Raw genomic sequence first — 20622 nt, forward strand, 5'->3', positions numbered from 1 at the left:
TGACATTTCTTGCTTTGAAAGGGCACCTGTCTTCAAATAATTGGGGGGGGGGGAAGAGAGAGAGAATCTCCCTCTGAGCATCTTCACATTGTTAATGGAGGTGGCTAGGGACTTAGAAATAGAAGGTGTTCAAGCACACAAACACACACCCTTCCAAATTACCAGGCACACTACATAATATCCAGCCCCAAACCTTTTGCAGCCTGAGGCGAAAATAAGAGACCCAAAATAGAAAAACAATGCAGCAGAGATGGAAAGCCATTTGAAAACAAACAAAACGAAACTATTCCAAGCAGGCCATGGGGTTATCCAGAAGTTTTGTTGTGGTGATTGAAACTTCTAGCTGGACTGAAGGATGAAGTTTAAATGCCCTCTAATGGCCTTGCTCTAGATCTGCATGCATAAAACTGGGAAATTGCAACTTGCTGTTTGAACAGTGATGAAGGCTAAGCAATGAACCTTTCTATATATATAAGCTGTTTATCGTTTGGATCTCTGACAGCAAAAGTGCATTTCCTCTCACTGTGTTTCTTTTTAATACACAAGCCAGTATTTTGACCCACTCTGGTATGAGCAGGAAACAGAACTGAGGATGGGGCTGGCAAGGTAAGAGCAGGACTGGCTTGTCAATGCATGATAAGGTTACATTTAGGATCACCTATTATTATCTTGAGCCGGATCCCGACATGTTTCTCAGATCCTTTTTCTGACTTTTTAGTGTCAGCACAGGGCCACACAAAACACAACGTGGAACCCAGATTTATCTACTTACACATGTGTCTACTCTTTTCTCATATAAGGTGGAAAGAGGGGCTCAAAGAGGCTGTGTGGACAAGGGGGCGAGAGTGCCCCCCACATTATATTCCTGTACCCAATCATTTCAGGCACATTTATATATGGAACATAGCAATAGGCAGCATTCATTGAACAGCAGCACAACGATATTCAACAGCAAAACAAAAAATAAACAAAGCACATCCAGAGATGAAGCCCTTTTTGAACTCTCGTCCTTTCTGCAATTCTGGGTTCCACGTTGTGTTTTGTGTGGCCCTGTGCTGACACTAAAAAGTCAGAAAAAGGATCTGAGAAACATGTCGGGATCCGGCTCAAGATAATAATTGTCCTTCAGGCATTTTCCCATAGTCTGACTGGGCTGCTGCTGAGAGAGCCATTGCTTTCATTCCCTCCTGGTGAACTTCCAAGAGTCATCTGATTGGCTACAGTGGCAAAGAGGATGCTGCTGCACTAGAGGGATCTGAGCCAGAAGGGCACCTCTTGTGATCTTCTTTCCAATACTGGAACAAAGGTGAGAGGAAATTTCTAGGGGTGGCTGAATGCAGAGAAACAAGGCTCACGATTGGGGAACATTAAGCTCCCCTCACCAGTGGCATCACAACGGGGGGCGGTGCGCCCCGGGTTCCATGTCTGCGGGGGTGACAAGAAGTCACCCCACGAGGGCTTGCGGCGGTGTGAGCAGCCATCGCACTGCTGCAGCTACATGTAGAGGATCCTCTGTTCACAGCTGCAGCTGCAAACAGAGGATCCCGGCACTGTCCATACGGCACTGGAGCGTCGTCGTCAAACTGCTATACAGTGCATGTGTGGCGTCACTACATACGGTGCATGTGTGCAACACCTCACATGCGCTGTATTTAGCGGTGCGCTGGCACTAGTGCTCCAGCGCCGTACGGACGGTGTCGGGATCCTCTGCTCACGGCTGCAGCCATGAACGGAGAATAATAATAATAATAATAATAATAATAATAATAATAATAATTTACTATTTATACCCCACCCATCTGGCTGGGTTTCCCCAGCCACTCTGGGTGACTTCCAACCAAATATTAAAAACAATACAGTGTCAGACATTAAAAACTTTCCTAAATGGTTGTAGTGGTGATGGAGGGATCCTGACACTGTCCATATGGCGCTGGAGCGCCAGCGCTGGCAAACCGCTATACAGCGCATGTGCAGCGTCACTACATACAGCGCATGCACCAAACGTGACGCCGCACATGCACCCTATGTAGCGACGCCCACCTCAGGTGTCACACTGCCTTCCTTTGCCCCTGCCCCTCACTCATGCAGCCTTTCTGATATTAAAATATACACATACTCCCCTGTCTCTTATGAGATCCTGGATTAGCAGGCCAAATTTGACAGGGGGGTGACATTGCCCACCTGCCAATCACCTGATGTCACAATGACATGAGGCGATTGGGCACTTTGAAGTCCCAAAGCAGGGACATCAGACCAATGCACTGGGCCAGCAAAGAGTCCTGAGTGGTGGTTTAAAGACTTGAGGCTTGGGTTTAGCATAGCCAATCCACCTGCCCAACAGGTGGTAGAGTTGAAGCCTGTTTTACTTTGTCAGTGTGCACTTTATGGCTCCTGATTGTGCATTGGCAGCCGTGTCTGTAGCTGCTCTGCACCTACATATGAAAGATAAGGTGGGGAGCAAGTAGATGTGGTTTGGAGGAACTGGCCTCACAGCCCAAACCTGAACGCCTCGTTTGCCAGATTTGGCCCAAAGGCTGGAGGTTTGCCATCCATGCTGTTTTATGCTCACACGCTGAATAAAAAACATGGCTTCCACAATCACATCTAGTTTGACCCTCAAGTCTTCTTTCCAGCAATAAAGTAATATGTTCTTTGGCCTGCAATAACAGTAAGACTGTGATTCATATCAAAAGGGGACTCGTAATAAATGGTGGTGAGGAAACTTAACAATGGCATTCTGTGGGAAAATCGAGGAGTTTGGCACTGGAAAAGAGCACTGGCAGCAATATATTGAAAGCAAAATTGGGCCACTCTTATCTAGGAAATGGAACGAATGATCAGGACAAACAGAAAGTAATATTTTTCAGTGTCTGGGCAGTGAAACACACTCCCTCTTAAGAAAGGTTTTGCAGCCCCAGAAGCCAGGAGACAAAATTTTAGCAGACCACCAAAGCATGTTACCAGAGAACTCTATTCTGAAGCCAAGCATTGTTGTGGGATGTATTAAATTCCATAATAATACGCGCAGAGAAGTGGGGTTTACATCAAAACATGCAGCTGAGCAAAAAAAGTTACAGCCTCCTGGAAGATATATTGAGATAGGTTTGTTTGTGGCTTGTGGAGTGAGGGAATGATGAGAAAATGCAAAAACGGCTGCTGGCAATAGAAAAACTGACCCAGGCCAAGGACTGTGGAACTGGAAACAGCTAGGGAAACTGGGGGGGGGGGGGAGAGAGAAACTTAAAAGGATTTATATTTTAAAAAAATAAATAAGGGAACTCAGATTGCTTCCATAAACAAATTACAAATCAAACAACGAAAGCTTCAAGTCATTGAAAGGTGCTTGGGGCACTTTGTTCGGTTTCAACGTGTGAGCATAAAATGTTCCAATGCCCCCTAACTGAACATGTTCAGAGCACCCCAAGGTATGAATATGCAGGCAGGAGCAAGTCCCACTGTGTTCAGTGGGCCTTACTGCCAAGGAAGTGCTCATACGATTGCAGCGTTTGCCTAAAGCATTAGCTGGCCTATCGGATTGCACAACAAGTCCATGGAAGTCACTTCCTAGAGAACAAGGAAGGAAGCAGAATGGCTGCATATAAGGAGAACTCACCATAACATTGTTCCAAAAGTCGTGCGCTGCCCCCGCTCTCTGCCGAGCTTAGCTTTGCAAATGTGCTTGCACAAAACTTACACAGAGATCAGACCATACTGTCTTTAATGAGCATTTGTTCTGATTTGTTTCTGGAAAGGTTATCTGACAACAAACATTCATTCTGAATTCAATGCATTGATCATTCATAAGAACATAAGGAGAGCCTGCAGGACCAGACCAATGGCCCATCTAGGACAGCATCCTGTTCTCACACTGACCACCCAGATGTGTCTGGGGAGCCTGCAAGAGGAACAAGCACACACTCCCCTCCTGCGGTTTTCTGCAACTGATGTTCAGTAGCATTACAGCCTCCAGCCATGGAGGCAGAACAAATCTATCATGGCTAGTAGCCATTGATAGCCTTACTGTTATGTACAGAAGTTCTCACCCTGGGCCAGCAGGGGGATACTGTAGATAGTTTTCACTCAGGTCCACATATGCAAATAAGGGATTGAAAGTGACGTTCGGTGATTGGATAGTTACAGAAAATGGTTACTGTTACATTCTAGTGGAGCTCTATATAAGCAGGCTGGCTGAACCCTTCAGTTCAGTTCTGTTCTGGCCTGTGAATAAACAAGAGCTGTTTGAAGAATTGCTGTGTCATCTGATATGTTCACCCACAACTTAACACTTACTCTTCATGAATTTCTCTAATCCTCTTTTACAGCCATCCAAATTTGTGGCCATCACTGTGGGAGTGAGTTTCATAGTTTAACAGTGTGTTGCATAAAGAAGTTCTTCCTTTTATTGGTTCCAAATCTTCCAACATTCAGCTTCATTGTCCTGCAGCTCACTGATGACCCAAGTCCTTTTTGCTGCCTTCTTCTTCACCTTGCTTGCCCTCTTTAGGCCTGAGTGACAACAATTCTATTTTGAATTTGTGCAGGGCCTGGGATCTAGGCCAGCATAATTGTTCAACAGCCTGAGGCTCCGTGAGGCTCTGCAGGAGCAGAGCGTTGTTTTTCTGACAAGCAAATACCTCTCCTTCTTCAGATGCATTGTGCTTTTCTGGCTAGATGTTGTTTTGAAGAAGCAAGAGTCGCAAACAAGCACTGTTAAACTCCCTAGGTACACTTCATGTTATTGATTGATTTAAAAGATTTATAAACTTCTTAATCAAACAGCTCTCCAAACAGGGTACAAGTAAAAAAACACAAATGTGTATAAAACCATCAGCCTTAAAACACAAATAAAACCTTTAAAATATTTAAAACTGATACAGGCAACTAAACTATATGTAACTAAATTATATATCAGGTTAGGCTTGCTGAAACAAACATGTTTTCATTAGGCATCTGAAACAATAGAGTGATGGCATCTGCCTGATGTTGATATTTGTGTCACCTACCAGCAGGGATTGGTTTTATTTCAGGAGTTGATGTTGTGTAGTAACTGTCAAGCTGCAGGGAACCCAACCCCCTTCTCTTACGGATGGCAGCCAGAAATGGGAAAACAAGAAGTTCTTATCAATGTAGTTTATTCAATACAGTGGATGCTCAGGTTGCAAACGTGATCCGTGTGGGATGCACATTCACAACCCACAGCATTCGCAACCCATGTCTGCACATGAGCGGGTTGCAATTTGGCACTTCTGCACATGCGCAACCGCAATATACCGCTTCTGCGCATGCATGACCGCCGAAACCTGGAAGTAACCCATTCCAGTACTTCCAGGTTTCGGTGGTCTGCAACCTAAAAAAACGCAACCTGAAGTGGCTGTAACCCGAAGTATGACTCTATTCACAGAGAGAGAGAGAGATGCATGATGCTGCCTCTAGGATAATGACGTTGCTCTGAGTAAAGTCCCACCCACTCCATCTCTCCTATTGTATGTCATCCCTACGGTGGTTGATCTGTGCTTTCTGCCTCTGAACTTTCTGTTCTCCTACTCTCAATGCCCACCTGGACCTAGGAGAGGGTGGGGTTCTGGCATGCTGTCCAAAGACACTGAGTCTGTCAGCTGTCTCTCCCCTGGTGCTTCTTCTTCTTCCTCCTGCTCCTTTCCCAATATTTCCCAGCTTCTCCCCTCTGCAGCCTCTGAACTGTGACCTTCTGCAAACCACTGTTCTAAATCTATACTGTCTCCCTCTTCTCTGGGAAGTGCAGGAGGAGGGGGAGGAGTACCAAGCATGTCACACTTAGGACCAGGAACCAAATGCTTTCCATTAGAGCACAGTTCCATCACAACAGGCTCAAACAGAGAAGCTGTAGTTGCCTAAGAAGACAAGTCTGCTGGATCAGGCGAAAGGCCCACCTACTCCAGCATAGGGTTCTCATAATGGCTAACCAGATCCCAATGGGAAGCCTGTAAGTGGAACCTAAGCACTGCAGAACTCTTTGATTCCCAGCAAAGGGTTGTTGTTGTTTAGTCATTTAGTCGTGTCCGACTCTTCGTGACCCCATGGACCAGAGCACGCCAGGCACTCCTGTTTTCCACTGCATCCCAAAGTTTGGTCAAACTCATGTTGGTAGCTTTGAGAACACTGTCCAACCATCTCGTCCTCTGCCATCCCCTTCTCCTTGTGCCCTTCATCTTTTCCAGCATAAGGGTCTTTTCCAGGAAGTCTTCTCTTCTCATGCGGTGGCCAAAGTATTGGAGTCTCAGCTTCAGGATCTGTCCTTCCAGTGAGCACTCAGGGCTGATTTCCTTAAGAATGGATAGGTTTTTGTGTGTGAGTGGGGTGGGTGGGTGTTTTGGATCAGGTTAGCCAAATTGATTTATAGAAACATCGCCACCCGACGCCACCCATCTTCCCCCCCTCCACCCCTTTACTTCCTAATGTCTCAACAAATGAAACTGATTTGTAAAAATGTTTCATGGAAAAAATACGAGGGACATTACACATACCTCTTTAAAACAAGAAAATCTTTAATAAAAAAGAAAGTAAAAGAATGGGTAGGTTTGATCTTCTTGCAGTCTATGGGACTCTCAAGAGTCTCCTCCAGCACCATAATTCAAAAGCATCAATTCTTCAGCGATCAGCCTTCTTTATGGTCCAGCTCTCACTTCCATACATCACATACACAGCAAAGGGTATCCAGAGGCATACTGCCTAAAACAGTGAAGGTGAAATATGGCTATTGTGGCTAGTAGCCACCGAGAAACCTATCCTCTTTAAAGCCAACCAGGTTGCTGGCCATCGTTGCCTCTTGTGGAGCCAATGCCATAGTTTCACAATGCTGTGTGTGAAGATGTACTTTTTTGTCTGTTGTAAATTTCCCAGCGTTCAGCTTCATTGAGTTCTAGTTTTGCGACAGAGGGAGAAAGCTTCATCCTGTCCACTTTCTCCAGACCATGCTTAATTTCATACACTGCTTTTCCTGCATCTTATTTAGTGATATGCCAATCATTTGCTTTTGTTCTCTCTTCCAAACATGCTCCGCATGTGGGCTGGAGATGCAGCCAGATTCCTAGGTCCTGTTTACATGGACTTCAGAGGCATCTCCACGCCAGATGTTGAAGATTGCTGGCATGTAGTCAGAAGATGGATGGGCGTGGGGTGTGTGTTTCAGGGCAGCCAACTATTTATGGGCAACTCAAAGTTTCTCCTGCTCCTCCTTCTTATGGTTCTTTATCTTTAAACTAGACTTAGACCGGACAACCCTTGAATTAGAAGGCTGCTAAGATAGTGGCGCTGTGAGTTAAACCACAGAGCCTAGGGCTTGCTGATCAGAAGGTCGGTGGTTTGAATCCCCGTGATGGGGCGAGCTCCCGCCGCTCGGTCCCAGCTTCTGCCAACCTAGCAGTTTGAAAGCACATCAAAGTGCAAGTAGATAAATAGGTACCACTCCAGCGGGAAGGTAAACGGCATTTCCGTGTGCTGCTCTGGTTTGCCAGAAGTGGCTTAGTCATGCTGGCTACATGACCTGGAAGCTGTATGCTGGTTCCCCAGCCAACAAAGTGAGATGGGCGCCGCAACCCCAGAGTTGTCCACGACCGGACCTAATGGTCAGGGGTCCCTTTACCTTTTAAGATAGTATCCTAAATCTAGGGTACTAGACAGTGTCCATTAGCGAATGGTAAAAATTAATAAACGGTCATATTTAGAAACTGAATATGCATGTTCAAACAGGCAATGGTCTCTATCCAATGCAGTGCTAAGTAAACATCCTATCAGTGCAAGGATTGCTGCTTGCACAATGGGTTATCCTTGCTTGTGCCCCACATACCCTTCACAAACCTGCTCTGGAGGGTTTGAGGGGGAACCCAGAACTGATGGGGGGGGGAGCTGCAGCAGAAGGGAAGAAGAGAATGAAAGTCCTATCACACGAGTGGGGATCCTTGAGCTGGTGGGATGCTTCTTTAGAGCTGCATTGGATGCAGGTCAATATATCTGATGACCAGATGCTGGAGTCAAAACAAAAGAAGTTGGTTTTCCCCTTAATGGCTTATTTGTCAGCTTCAGTGTCATAGGCATCTGCCTGACCCCTGCTGGAGACAGAATGCTGAACTGGACGGTTCCCTGGTCCTTCGACAAGCAAGGCAAACCCTATGTTCTAATATAGAATCCTTATTTGCCAGGCAACGTAGCTCCTCACTGCTGCCAAGGCAAGCATCGGTGCCAGAAATAAGTCATGCCAGGCATTTGTTCCCCTGATTCTGCTTTCAAAAATATCGCAGGGAGAAGCTGGGGCTGACAAACACCAGGGACAATTTAGGTGGGGTTGCTTTTTTTTTTTTTTACACAAATTAAAGTTGTTTTTTTTAAAAAAAAATAGAATAATTGAAAAGAAAATGAGTAGAACCTGGTCTTGATTTTTTAAAAATGCTTGGTGATGAGAAGCTCTCGAGGTCATAGTGCAAAATGAGCATCAATGTTCGGACCACTATTTGCTTGGTCACAGGATTGTGTAACCTCTGTATACACAGCACTTCAGATATGTGATAGGCTGTAAACCACCATTAGGCATTGGTGGCAAGAATCATTCAGACCTTCAGCTCTCTCTCTCTCTCTTTACTTTCTCCTTGGGTGCTTCTCTGGGCTTTATTTGCTACATCCGTACAGTAACAGCTAAGGCCACCTGTTCATGCTGGACCATCAGTAGAGATCTTCTAGCACTGCCAAAATCGTGTGGGCACAACCAATATTTCCGTGTCCCCAATCTGTCCTGCTGTAAGGAGTGCATATGTGCTGGCTTTGATTGAGATGAAACACACACGTACATTTTTTTTTAATCCAACCTCAGACTTAGCCCAGAGAAAGAGCTTAACTAGAAGAGATATTCATTGCCAACCTATTGGTGCCAATGTGGGGAGATATTTGCATTTTTTAATGTAAATAGCAGCTTCGTGGGAGGGATCTTCCTCAGGACCATAGCGGGAAAAGAGTTGCATTCTCTTTCCATGCTTGCTGCAATCCCAACAAAGATCAAATGCCTCCAGCAGATACTGTTTGCATTTTTTTATATGCGATGTTGAATGCAAAGATGCATGGGAGCAGACATCTGGCGGGGTTTCCCCAGCCACTCTGGATGGCTCCCAACAGAACCCTAAAAACAGAATAAAACTTCAAACATTAAAAACATCCCTAAACGGGGCGGCCTTTAGATGTCTTCTAAATGTCAGATAGTTGTTTATTTCCTTGACATCTGATAGGAGGGCATTCCAAAGGGTGGGGGCCACTACCAGAGCTGTGACTGGTGTAGTCTGGTAGCTGGTGGGACCCCTGGAACAGCAAGGACCAAAGACCCTGGGCTGTTGAGTGCTATTTTGCTTGGTCCATGAACACAAACAGGTGCACATGTCATCAGGCATGCACATAAACTGCAGCCGGTTGATCTCAGACAGACAGATGTTGCACCACTGCTGGGAGAGGGAAGGAATCTTCTTCTTCAGTGATCACTCGCAGCTGAGTAAGATTGTCTTTCATAAACACGGTTTTAACAGTAAGTCCGTAAGTGACTGTGGAGGCCAATTCTGAATCCACGTGTCCTTCCAGAGTGGGGACATTGGTTTCTGGGCGGGAGTTGATCATGCTGTGGATTTACCAAGTATGCCTTCCTCTTAGCACATTTCTCCCTTGCGTCCTGAGTTCGAGTGTCTTCAAAGCCCATGACACCTTTGGTAAAGGCTGTTCTCCAACTGGAGTGCTCGCAGGCCAGTGTTTCCCAGTTGTCAGTGTTTATACTACTTTTTAAAAATAGATTTGCCTTGAGACAGTCTTTAACCCTCTTTTGTTGACCACCAGCATTATGCTTTCTATTTTTAAGTTTGGAATAGAGTAGTTGCTTTGGAAGACGATCATCAGGCATCCGGACAACATGACCAGTCCAACGAAGTTGATGTTGAAGAATCATTGCTTCAACACTGGTGATCTTTGCTTCTTCCAGTACACTGATATTAGTTCACCTGTCTTCCCAAGTGATGTGTAAAATTTTTCGGAGACACCATTGATGGAATCTTTCGAGGAGCTGAAGATGACATTTATAAGTGGTCCATGTTTCACAAGCATATAGTAAGGTTGGCAGTACAATAGTTTTGTAAACAAGCATTTTGGTTTCCCTGCGAATGTCCCGGTCCTCAAACACTCTGCACTTCAATCGGGAGAAGGCTGCACTCGCAGAGCTCAGGCGATGCTGGATTTCGGCATCAATGTTGGCCCCTGTGGAAAGATAACTGCCTAAGTAGGAGTAGTGATCGACATTTTCCAACGTTGAGCCGCAGCCAAGCTGCCATAACAGCTCGGCTCTGCAAGCAGGAACTACCCCACTGCTTGCCCAGACGGGCTCAGTGTATGCAGTTTGTGTGTGTGTGTTTCTGCTGGGGGAGAGAGGGGTTAACTGCAGATCTCTTGCCCATAAACCCCAGGCAAGCCATGGTTGTTTTGAACCAGCCAACATATTTTCCTGGGCCAGAGAGGCAGGTGGTCCAAGCATGTAGCAATCCCTAAGAATAGCTAAGGCTGCCATAAATACATTCTGTCTCTGTTTGCTTGAGAAGGGCTTTGGCTCAGAGGCAGAGCATTTCCTTTGCATGCAACAGGTCTCCAGTTCAGTCAGCAGCATCTTCTGGCAGGGCTGCAAACGTCCCAGATCCGAAACCCTGTAGAGTTCCTGCCCATCAGTGTAGACAGAAAACACTGAGCTAGATAGACCAATGCAGGGGTCAGCAAAATTTTTCAGCAGTGGGCTGGTCCACTGCCCCTCAGACCTTGTAGGGGGCCAGACTATATTTTTTGGGGGTGTGTGTGTGATGAATGAATTCCTATGCCCCACAAATAACCCAGAGATGCATTTTAAATAAAAGGACACATTCTACTCATGTAAAAACACGCTGGTTCCTAGACAAGTGGGGCTTTGTACATATGACCAGTACTATTTTGCTACAGTTCCCAGGAGTCTCTGGGGCAGGGTTTCCCAAACTTGGGTCTCTAGCTGTTTGGACTACAATTCCCATCAACCCTAGCTAGCAGGATCAGTGGTCAGGGATGTTGGGAACTGTAGTCCAGCTGGAGACCCAAGTTTGGGAAACCTTGCTCCGGGAAAAGCCATGTGCTGACGTGTGTGTGTGTGTGTGTGTGTGTGTGCAGCCACTGTGTGCTGCGCCCCTTCCCTGCCATCACTGTTCAGCAGAGATTCCTCTCCCCATCATTTGGCTTGGCAAGTATCACCGTGTTTAGCTAACATCAAGTGTCGATTCAGGAAAGGTGCCTTAGCCCGTTTCCTCATTCTGACATTTTAGTTTGTAAACTTCAGTCTTTGTCTCTCCCTATTGAGATAAGTTGGGTATGTTTAACCCAGAGAAGAGAAGACTGAGAGGTGATATGATAGCCATCTTCAAATACCTGAAGGGTATAGTGTATCATTCAGCTATGGAACTCACTCACTCAGTGATGGCCAGGGATCCATTAGCTGTGATTCCTGCATCATAGCGGGTTGGACTTTATGATCCTTGGGTATCCCTTCCAACTCTACAACTTTTTAATTCTTATTCATGTGACCTACTTGGCGAGGTAGTTGTTTGAAAAGTGGAATAAAACATACAAACAAAGAAAGAAAGAAAGAAAGAAAGAAAGAAAGAGCCAGTGCTTTTTTTGGGGGGGGGGGTATGCAGGGGTACGCATACCCCTAAACATTTTGTGAATCTTTGTACTTCTGTCCATTTACTGTATTTTTCCTGGTTTGAACTATAAAATGGCGATTTTCTTGAGTCAAAATGAGAGTACCCCTAAACATGTTTTAGAAAAAAAGCAATGGAAACAGTTAAGTGGGAATATTTATTATGATTATTTTATTTATTAAATTTATATGCCACCCCTTCATCAAAAGATCTCAGGGCAGTTCACAGAATAAAATACAAGATAAAACACAAGTAAATAATTAAACTGAAGCAACAAAACGACACAGTTAATGTCCCATGTCCAATGATGTTATGCGCATGTAAGCTGTATTCTAACATACTGCGAAGCCGGTCCCCAGCTTCTTAGGATTTGTATGTGTAACAGACTACACATGTAGGACAGGCGTTAAATGCACCTCTTATTTGCATTTATTCATCACTTACACACCATAAATACCTTAATGTGGCTTACAATCGCTACTCGCAGGTAATAAAGTGGTAAGATGGGGAAAGTTATGGCTACAGCCATCATCCATGAAGTCCAAGTCCTTCACCTACTTGGATTCTGCACAAGCGTTTCCCTGGAGGGATTTGGAGAACCTGCGCGAACGCAGTACAAATAAAAGCAGGAGCGCGTGGTGAGGACCAGCAGCAAAGCCAATGCAATCTAGGTAGTCGTGCAAAGGCGAGGTTCAAACCGAGGGCACGGGAAGGGTGGCCGTCCCACGCCCCCTGCTTCCCCTCCCCCGAGGCGCCCCCCTCCCCGCCCGCCTTCCCCTCTCCCAAACAACCCCAGCTTGGACTTTCACTTTCGGGCTCCTCCCGGATCCCTCTTGCATCTCCGCCCCCTGCTCTCCTCGCGTCCCGTCCCGTCGCGTCTCACCTCCCCTCCGCTCTGCAGACTCCGCCGCGCTCCGGGAGCAGCGCGCATCCGACAGGCTCCCCTTGCGACGGTGCGGAGACGAGGCCCCGCCGACGCCTCAACCGCGAGCAGCACGTCGGAAGGCGACAGCTTTCCATCGCGACCCGGGGCCACGAGTCGAATCTGGAGTCGGAGAGGGCGGAGATCGGACGCAACGCGAAGCAAACCAGCGGCAAAGTGAGACCTGTCCTCCTGCGCCCTTTCCCCTTCCTCCAAAATCGCCCCGTCGAGGCGAAAAACCCTGCGCCTTTTCTTCCTCTGCAGCGCCGTCCATTCCGCTTCCCTCCCTCGAGTTTCCATATCCTCATCACCCTGTCCTAGGACACCTTCTGCTTCCTCCTCCCGTTCTTAGCTCCCTTCTGTGCCCATTGCCCATGCCGGCTCTTGATTCCCAGACCTCCCTTCTGAGCCAAGGCTGCAAAGCAATCCTGGTGCCTCTGCCGTTCACCAATGCTGCCTCCTTTCCTAAGCCTTCCCTTGGGAACTCATAGATCCCTCCTGCATAGACATCTCCCCTGCTCCTTTCCCTGATTTAGTCCTGGCAGGATCCCCTTCTGTAGTTCCTCTCCCTGGTTCCTCCTCTTCTACCCCAGCTGCAGCTTTGTCATGGACCTCATGGAAGGAGAAATAGACAGCCTGGCCAACACCACAGTTGGCACCACCCCACTCAACATTGAACTCCTGTGCCCTGTGAACACGGATTTCACCCAGTGGTTCCTGCCGACAATATACCTGGTGGTCTCTCTGCTAGGGGTTGTGGGCAACGGGCTGGGCTTGTGGAACCTGTGTGCCAGCTCTCGGAAGGGCAGCTGGAGCGCCCTCAGCGTCCTGGTGTGCAACTTAGGGGTGGCGGACTTGCTGTACGTGGTCACACTCCCTTTCCTGGTCTCCTACTACCTCCTGGGTCGCGTGTGGCTCTTTGGCCAAGGCTGGTGCCGGGTGACGCGCCTGCTGTTCCACCTGAACCTTTACGCCAGCATCGGTTTCCTGACCTGCATCAGTGTGCATCGCTACCTGGGCATCGTGTACCCTCTGAGGATGCTCGGCAGGTGCCAGACCCTCGGGCCTACCGTCTCGCTCAGCGTCGTGGTCTGGGCCTGGGTCCTCATCCAGCTCTCTCCCGACTTCATCTTCAGCAAGACGGACCGTGTGGGCGTCAAGTGCCATGACACGACGGAGCACGAGAACCTGGGGACCTACCTGCCATATATCCTGACCATCACGGTGACCGGTTTCGTCATCCCTTTCCTCATCATCACGGGATGCTACTGCCACGTGGTCCTGGTCCTGCAGAGGAACCGGAACGTGGACCCTATCCTCAGGCGCAGGAGCATCAAACTGGTGGTGCTGGTGATGGTGCTCTTCTCCGTCTGCTTCCTCCCCTACCACATCTTCAGGAACCTCAACTTGCTGTCACGGAGGTGGCAGCTGCAGGGGTCCTGCACTCAGACCTTGAGGAACATCTACATCGCATATCAAGTGACACGAGGCTTGGCCAGCCTCAACAGTGCTGTGAATCCTCTCTTGTACCTGATGGCTAGTGAGGACCTGGTGACCCAGTCAAGGGCTTTTGGCCGAAGGATGAGAAAGGCGCTGGGGTATCTTTGGCAAAGTCAAAACCAGCAGCGCTTGGACCAAAATAAGCAAAGCATTATGCTCAATGAAGAATGTGAGGAGGTGTCTAATTATCTCTGAATTGACTTTAAAAAGAAGAAGAAAAGCATACCCTAAATGCTTATGTGGGCTTCTTTGCAATATCCATTTCTCTCTGGGCAGAGACTAGTTTTTAAAAGAACTGAATGTGATATGTCACAGAGGCACCATTGCATGTGATTTAAGCACATATTTCTTTTATGCACTTGTTTTCTCCAGTGAAACAGATCTAGAAAACCTTGCAAGTGCTTCTTAGAAAGGCTATGTTCAGAGGCAATAGTGGGATGAATGTGGTGTTTGTCCTTTACCGGAAAGGAAGGGTTTATCAGAAACTGTCCGATGCACAGCCAAGATTTATAGCACTGCACCTTGAGCATTCTGCACCTGTACAGTTATTCATTTACTCAATTTGATAGTCCTGCACCTGTTTACTCAGTATATGTCTAATTGCCACAACTGGAGGCCTGTGCATTTGAAGACAATAGGATTTAAGCAACCTGTCTTAACACGAAGGATTGCAAGCCTTATGTATATCCATATGTGTGGTACCATTTGGTGGGGAGCATAAGCAGGAAATTTATCCAGATGCCTGTATTAGATGCACTTTTCAATTATCCATGAAAATTTCCATTTCTCTTTACTGGAGAAAGCATGTCAATGCTATTGCAGTCACTGTAGATCCAGGATTTTCAACAATTCATTGACACTTTCCCCCTCCTATTTTTGACCACAAATGATTAATATAAACATTTGGGAAGAAATGGGCTATGCGGAATGTTTGAGGGCTAGAAACTTGTGGTTTTGTTTCTGGGGGGACTGTGTTACAGTGTTTACATTGAACCAGACAACATTCTCTAAAGTATATCCTGAAGTGGCTACACCAGTTAGTCTGCAACCTTATGCACTCTTTCCTAGGAAGTTCTTCTGAGCTCAGTAAGACATGTATGGCTTACAATATCACTGCTTAATGCGTGCAAATGACCTTACGGCACATTATGATGATTACAAATATAGCTGTACTGGAGTTATTTACTCATTTGTACCAATTCCTTTGGTGTCTATTTCAAGATGAGGAATTAAATATTTTTTTGAAATGGTTCTGAGCACATTGAAGAGGTTGCATTTGCTTGATTTTAAGGTAGCTTGTGGTTGTTTGAAAGATTGGCTGTCAGTCCATGTAGAAGGGATTGAACCAGGCACCTCTCCAACAAAAGTCAATGAGCTCTAATGTGACATGAGTCTCTGTTGCACCAAGCAAACCTCTCATTATCCAAACACAGAGATGGGGAATCTGTGATCCTACAAAAGTTGTTGGACTCCAAGACCCATCAGCCTCAGCCAGCATGCCCAGTGGTCAGGGATGATGGAAGTTGTACTTCAACAACATCTGTACTTCCCCACCCCTGGTCCTCAACAAACCACCCCCCATCAGAACATCGTATGCTGTATTTGCCAATTAGATAAAGGGTGTAAAACAATGTGTGCATTATGCAGTGAAGTTAACAGTTGAATCCAAGGGTCTGGTAGATTTTGCTTTATCACAAATATTTATCTCTTAGAAAATGCCCACTTGTCTTATATCTTCCAGAATCAGTTTTAAAAAAACCACACAGCTTCATCCATGTTTGTTGGACTCCCACATTTGTGTCCTGTCTTTTGAGGAGTGTGCATGATGGTAGGCATAGAGGCAAAGGATGTTGTCTTATACTGAATCAGACCATGGGTTTATCTAGTTCAATATAGTGGTACCTCAGGTTACATACGCTTCAGGTTACATACGCTTCAGGTTACAGACTCCGCTAACCCAGAAATAGTGCTTCAGGTTAAGAACTTTGCTTCAGGATGAGAACAGAAATCACACTCCAGCGGCACAGCGGCAGCAGGAGACCCCATTAGCTAAAGTGGTGCTTCAGGTTAAGAACAGTTTCAGGTTAAGAACGGACCTACAGAACGAATTAAGTACTTAACCTGAGGTTAACCAGCAGCTCCCTGGGATTTCGCATAGGGTCTCTCGCAGTCCTGCCTGGAGATGCCAGGGATTGTATCTGAGCTATGGTCTACAGAGACACAGGCCTTCACTCAACTATGGTTTACCACAGAGCTACAGCATCCTTGGAGCTATCCCGTGAGGAAGGTTGGAGGAGGGAGAGAAGAAAAGAGATAAGAAGGCCCAAGGTCAATCAGTTGAGTGCAATAATTTCAAAATGGATAAAGTAATAATTTTTGTTGGTGCTGCTAGAAGAAGATATAAGTCATTGAACTGCATCCAAATCTTCACTGGGCAGAATGGAAAGGTCACCTTGTTTCTCAGCTATTTTGGGAGAGCAAGATAGTAGAACAATGCAGATGCGTGTAGTCACTTTAAGCAGCCAGGGGTCTAATCACAAAACAGTTAGCAGTTCATACATGCTAATCTGCAGGAGATCACACATTGGTGTATTTAATATTTTTATCCAACCCGTTTTATTTGGTATGCAACAAATTTAAGCATTTTGTTTCTGGAGATGAAATCTGAAAGCATTGTACAGGTTTCCGGCTTACAACAGCCAAGTATCAGATCAGAATGGTTATCTTGGGAGGAGTACCTTGCAATCATATTGTTTCTCCCTACAATTCCATATGACATTTTGGGGGTTTCTTAGTTTTATGAAAATAAACATTATCAGAGCAAAATACATATGATACTGCCCGTCCAATCCATGATCATCTTTGTACATCTCCTTGTTGGTTTGTAAAAATGGAATAAGGAGGTTTTTATTGTCTTAGGAGGACTGGAATAGCTCAGTCAGTAGAGCATGAACCTCTTAATCTTAAGGTTTGTAGGTTTGAGCCCCACATTGGATGAAATATTCCTGCATTGCAGGGGTTCCTTCCAACATGTGGCTCCTTCCAACTCTATGACTGAGTGAGTTTCTATGAGTGAGATTGGATCTCTTGTCACACTATAAAGTCTCCACCCTGTTTTACAGGAGCTGAGGTCTTAACAGTGTAGATCGCTTCAGTAAAAAGCAGCAGTGCACTGATAAATCTGAACTCAAACTACACCTTACATGGGAGGTCTGTGTTTGGATCATTCATTCATTCATTCACTTAATGTACCACCCTTAATCCAAGGATCACAGGGCAGTTTGCAGTACACTAGGTCCTAGGATACTGGGCTCGATCCAGATTGAGGCTGCAGTTCTTTGGAGGAAGGGCCATAGCTCAGTGGCAGAGCATCCGCTTTGCATGCAGAAGGTCCCAGGTACAATCCCCAGCATCTCCAGGTAGAGATGGGAGAGACTCCTTGTCTGAAACCCTGGAAAGCCACTGTGGGTCAGTGTAGGCTGTATTGAGCTTGATGGACATATGGTGTGAGTTGATGTGCTGCCACTGAGCTGTGTGGTGTAGTGGTTAAGAGCGGTAGTCTCATAATCTGGGGAACCGGGTTCGTGTCTCCGCTCCTCCACATGCAGCTGCTGGGTGACCTTGGGCTAGTCACACTTCTTTGAAGTCTCTCAGCCCCACTCACCTCACAGAGTGTTTGTTGTGGGGGAGGAAGGGAAAGGAGAATGTTAGCCGCTTTGAGACTCCTTTGGGTAGTGATAAAGCAGAATATCAAATCCAAACTACTACTACTACTCTTCTTCTTCTTCTTCTTCTTCTTCTTCTTCTTCTTCTTCTTCTTCTTTGGTCTTTCCCTCTCTGTTCATCAATTTCAACAGAACCTAAATTGAACCAACTTAATCAAGATCCAACCCTTTGCATTTTTGTATGGAATGCAGTTAATGGTGATCAACCCTTTCCCCACCATGCCATTTTGCCGGCCAAAACCCACCCTCTTCAACTGCTATTTTGACCTGCAAAAGGCACCGGTTGGCTAGGATACAAATCCAGAGATCTCCTGCATAAGGTATCACTTGGCTCTTATGTTATTTGGAGTTTGGCTGCTTTTCTTTCAAGTGGAAATGCACAGGACAGAAAAACACACATAATCTGATCTGATAAATCAGTGGTGGTGCCAGTTTAGCAAGGGAGTAGATAAACTAAATCCAGCCCCACAGCGGTCCCTTTCACTCAGTTGATCAAAATAACTATCCCCAGGTTTTTTTAGCAGCTAGATCAGAACCACACATGTAGCTAGTTGATGTGAATCTGGACATAGACTTTACGTAGGTGCCTTTTTTTTGGTAAAAGATAATGTTTGGGAATTCACAGTCCTTGTCCAACTAATGTCATTTGTGACAAATACAATAATTTCAGGGAAAACTTACTGACTGGATAATTATTGCAGGGTGACATATGATGATGGCTTCGGGGTGGGGTGGAAACAAGACATTCTAGATAGATTTTAAAGGGTTTTTGCTGCTGTTGTTGACACGCCATTGCATTTTCCCTAAGAGCTAGTATTTAATTCAAAAATAAAATTATCTGCAACTGTAGAAGTGGCTTGGGCATTTCTAGCTGAGCGCAGCCAGTTGAGCACGGTCACTGCTTGTAATATTTAAAGAGGGACTTGCTTAGGCTAATGGAGATATAGGCATGGAAACAGAATTCCACACATATATCCTTATTCAGATGAGGAACCACATGAGCAAACAGAAGCTACCACAACTGTATATGAGTAGTCGTTGGGTCCTTCCCGATGGCCTTTTTATTGTGCCTTCATGATGATTTGTGCTCATGACGGTAATGGGGCAGTTATATGTGATCCCACTTTTAATACTGTTTGTGTCTGCAAAACTTTCTATTGCTTTGTTCCCAAAGAGTGCATACCCCATAGCATCCTGCTAAAACCCTGTACCTGATGCCACAAATGTCTTGGGTTTTGGTTGGGTTGTATGTTTTTTGGCCTTGTTATAGTGGAAGAGTGCCCCTCTCAATGGCAATAATGTGGTAGCATTGGGGAAGCATGGCAAAGCAACGTTTAAAGTGTATGATTCTGTATGGTTCAGAATTGATCCACCACTAATGCAGTATAGTTATCTCAAATACATGTAGCCAAATGCACCCACAAGAAAACCACACCGGTAGACTACAGGAACCCTTCATCAGAAGATTGGAGATAGGTATTGCTCAATGGCATGAAAGGGTCAGATTTTGAATGCCCTGCTTCTCTGCCTGAATTGCTAAATTGGCAGCACAAAATTACACGTGTTTTTTCTATCCTGTACATTTCCCCTTAGCCAGTTTCCCTTTGAATATGAGGTGGTGGTGACAGGACAACTCTTTACCCGTAAATGTATATGACCAACAAAATTTAGGCGTAGAAGCCATTGCTCAGTAATAGAGAACATGCCATGCACACAGACGGTTTGAGGTTCAACCTTTGGCTGATTAAAAAAGAGGGTCAAGTAGCCATTGATGGGAAGGAGACCCTGGAGAGCTGCTGCCAGTCAGAGTAAGAGCTAGGCAAACAGTCCTAAGTCTGATATGGTATACAGCAGGTTCCTATATTGAACACAAATAATTCAGTTTATAGTGTTTCTTCAGTAACATCAGTGGTCAGTCCTATATATGTGTTCACAAAAGAGACATGCTTTTTATCACTGCAATTGAGAAGGGTTGTGGGGTTTTGTTTTGTTTTTTGCCTATTTTAGCATTTATTTTGACTGCGATATATGCAATATGTCAGGCATGGGCTGACTTTAGTTTTGCAGGATAGGATCTCCCCCCCCCCCTCTCAGACCTGGGAACCTAAGGTTATGCTTGCCAGATGCAAAACAAGAACAGGACTACAGTGGTACCTCGGGTTACGTACACTTCAGGTTACATACACTTCAGGTTACAGACTCCGCTAACCCAGAAATAGTACCTCAGGTTAAGAATTTTGCTTCAGGATGAGAACAGAAATCGCGGGGCGGCGGCACGGAAGCACCCATTAGCTAAAGTGGTGCTTCAGGTTAAGAACAGTTTCAGGTTAAGAACGGACCTCCAGAATGAATTAAGTACTTAACCCGAGGTACCACTGTATTGCATCTTCATTAGCGGGGGGAGGGGGGATTTTCAACAAGCTACACCTGCTGACATTTCATCTTCTACGCAACTATTAAAGGTGTAGGAGGCTTGTTTTCATTTGTACCTGTCCACCAACAGGAGCCAGGCCCAAATTTGTGACTTGGCCGGGGGAGGGGGGGGCAACCGATGCAAAGCAGTGACTCAAGGGATGATTGCCCACTACATCCAAAGACTGATACTCTTCTCTGTTTTGCATAGCCTAAGTGCAAGCAGTTCTTTTACCGGGAGCCAGAAACCTTTGATAATTTAATGAAAGCCGCCCAACAATCTCATCTGATCAACTGCACTACAGCTGAGTGTTTTTCTCAAATGTGATGCCTTCTTGTCAGTTATTTT

The 20622-nt window shown here is 45.8% G+C and overlaps 1 pseudogene across 1 annotated transcript; it reads left to right on the forward strand.

The window, feature by feature from the left end:
* The first annotated feature begins 12614 nt into the window (after positions 1 to 12614).
* Positions 12615 to 15387, forward strand: LOC307217835 (P2Y purinoceptor 1 pseudogene; annotated as a pseudogene). The gene has a single exon. The product of its transcript is annotated as a P2Y purinoceptor 1 pseudogene (transcript).
* Positions 15388 to 20622: the final 5235 nt, after the last annotated feature.

The sequence above is a fragment of the Podarcis cretensis genome (assembly GCF_951804945.1).
Source record: "Podarcis cretensis genome assembly, chromosome: 6".
NCBI classification, from domain to species: Eukaryota; Metazoa; Chordata; class Lepidosauria; order Squamata; family Lacertidae; genus Podarcis; species Podarcis cretensis.